Below are 2747 nucleotides of genomic sequence, written 5' to 3'. Positions count from 1 at the left end.
ATTCGACAAAGGAGGCTTGCGGCAACCACATGTGATGACCCCGGGCTGGACTCCACTTCTTCCACGGTGAAAGCCGATCCGGCGATCCACAGCGCGAAGTTGATGTATTTCCTCAGCCACCAGCACGGGTCAGCTCCAGGCATGACGAAGCGTATATCGTCCTCTTCTGGAAGGCCAAACAAAGTAGTTTCGCTTTCACGAAAGGAAAAATTGAAATCGCATCATATGACCCCTTTAATGTATTGATAGTGCTACTTAAAAAAAGGAATTTGAGAAAATTAAAAAATGTAAACATCTCATAGGGCCTCAATTTTATTTTTTTGTTAAACTTTTAAGAAATTGTGGTTTAATATTGTAAGTTTTATTATTTCAATTAATTAGACGTGCACGCCTACCTAAAATGGCTCGTTCTAACACGCCCCCACATACCTACATCACTATCTGGGAAGATTTGCATAACGCCGCACAAATGTTCACGCAAACAAAGGCGGCGTAACTTTTAGTGCCCCCGGCCTCTGCTCACTCTAGGCCACCGCCGCTCACTCTAGGCCACCGTGTTTCGTTGTGAAAGCGAAACTACTTCGTTTGGATTTCCAAAAATGGACACGACTAGAAATCAGTGGATCCATAATTATGTCCCCACTGGATGCAACGAATGCCTCGTTTATAATGGGTGTTTCATGGTTTTGAATCATCGCTCCGGCCTGACAGGGCATCATCACAGTATGGTAAGGGGTGTAACATTTCCGTCACACGCTTGAGGTATTCGGCCAATCATAACTCACTGGATAGCTGGCCAATCACAGCACACCTTGCTTTTCAGACCGATGAGCTTTGTAAAAATCGACGCATTTCAGAAATGTGGGGCATAGAGGAGAAACAATAATGTACAGTATGTGGAAAATAATGTGTTTTTTGAACCTTAAGCCGCATAAACACATTTCATTACACCAAATACACAAAATAATGTTCTTTTTAGCAACATCATATGACCCCTTTAATACAATTTCATTTAATCATTAAAACAGAGTCTAGAAAAATTTTAATGGGGGGGGAAAACAGAATCCAGAAAAATTAAAATGGAAAAAACGAAATTTGGGAATACATTAATTACATTAATTAAATACATAAATGCATTACTTTTTGATTTAATTTCATAATTAAAACAGAGTCTAGAAAAAATTTTAACCTGGGGTAGTGGGGGAATGGGGGAACTGAATCCAGAAAAATTTAAATGGAAAAATCAGAATTTGGGAATAAATAAAACAGAATTTGGGAAAAAATAAAACAGATTTCATAGAGCCCTAGTGGTTGCAATGGCATTTACAGGTAGTTGCTACGGTTTTCTAAGTGGTTGCTAGTGTGTTTCTAAACATTAGACCGCCAAGATGCTAAAGAGATGTGGGTGGTTGCAGTGTCATTTGTAGGTGGTTGCTAGGGTGTTCAGAGTGGTTGCTAGGGCATTTCTAGGTGGTTGCTGGGGTGTTGCTAGGGTTTTCAGAGTGGTTGCCAGGGTGTTCTGACTGGTTTCAAAGTTATGACTGTTATGTATCACCCTATTAACCACCCAACAACCTAGTGCAAAAAAAATGTATTCAAAGCTGTTTCATTCTCATTCGCACCCTAGCAACTGCAAAGAAAACCCAAACATTGTGACAGTGAATTCTGCAATTTTGCACAATTTTTGCCAATACTCTTAAAGAATCCAATCGAATGAATGGCATGCATCCATAGGGCAGTCGTCTTTGTTCTGATAATAATAAACAAAGTTATCGTAATTAAAGGGCCTGTTTGAAGATTCTGGGTGGGTAATTCTTGACTATAAATGAAGTTACTGTCATCACTGATACACCATATTGTCTCAATTTTCATATGTTACAAAAGCCTACAAATCATTTATCAAATCAGGCCATCCAAGAATCTTAGTTCATCAATGAAAATGGCTTTTTATTGTCTTACGTTGCTTTGGAAACAAAATACAAACTGTTGATAGACACTGGAGATTATATCATAAAGTCATTATTCATATTTGGGATTGGTTTGGGTGGTAGTTAGAGAAAGCAACGCTGGCGTTCAGCGCACATGAGTCACTCAGAGAGAAAAATAAGAAAAGTGAAAATGCAATCCAGAAACACGTTTAATTGCATGACAACATCCAAAAAGATGTACAAATAACAACTCTCTACTGGTAAACAAGTGATTTGTGTACATATTTATGTAACTAATTTAACAAAGAACAGCAATTAACTTGATGGTGTGTTTTATAATTAAAGACGGCTGAGGTAACGTCAATGTTCATGCCACACTTTATTCACAAGCTTTTTATTCTACGTTTAGTTTCCGTTTTTATAAAACCTGTAGCAGCTACTGCATAACAACCACTCAGAATACCTTAGCAACCACACAGGAACACTCAAAGACCACAACACTTTAAAAACAAAACAAAAAAACAATACAGTTCAGAAGCAGTCAGACTGAAATCAAACTAGCACAGCTTTACTGATGTACATTTGTTTGTTTATTTGATTTTACAGACCTTATGTCAGCGAAACAAGTGCTTAGCCGTCTTTACAAATTTGTCTTTTAACTTATGTTTTTGCGGCAGCTCTATAGCATTGCTGTTGAAGAGTAATTAGCTAATGAAGTGGATTTAATTATTGTAGAGTTAACGAAAGTTATCATGTGGGTTGTAAAGTTCGAAGCAAATATCAAATCATATGTCAGTAGATTGGGAAGATTTTAAAATG

The 2747-nt window shown here is 37.7% G+C and overlaps 1 protein-coding gene and 1 long non-coding RNA gene across 2 annotated transcripts in view; one reads left to right on the top strand and one right to left on the bottom strand.

Annotated features, from left to right (window-relative positions):
• Window positions 1-2747, top strand: part of LOC107692006 (aldehyde dehydrogenase family 1 member A3-like) — a 31723-nt gene that overhangs the window by 12796 nt on the left and 16180 nt on the right. The window lies entirely within an intron of this gene.
• The window catches only part of LOC107692007 (uncharacterized), a 15043-nt gene that overhangs the window by 8852 nt on the left and 3444 nt on the right, over window positions 1-2747 (bottom strand). The gene's annotated exons all lie outside the window — the stretch shown is intronic.

The sequence above is a fragment of the Sinocyclocheilus anshuiensis genome, unplaced genomic scaffold, assembly GCF_001515605.1.
Source record: "Sinocyclocheilus anshuiensis isolate Anshui unplaced genomic scaffold, SAMN03320099.WGS_v1.1 scaffold426, whole genome shotgun sequence".
Lineage (NCBI taxonomy): Eukaryota > Metazoa > Chordata > Actinopteri > Cypriniformes > Cyprinidae > Sinocyclocheilus > Sinocyclocheilus anshuiensis.
Note: the sequence above shows the minus strand (reverse complement) of the source record. Positions and strands in the feature narration are given on the sequence as shown.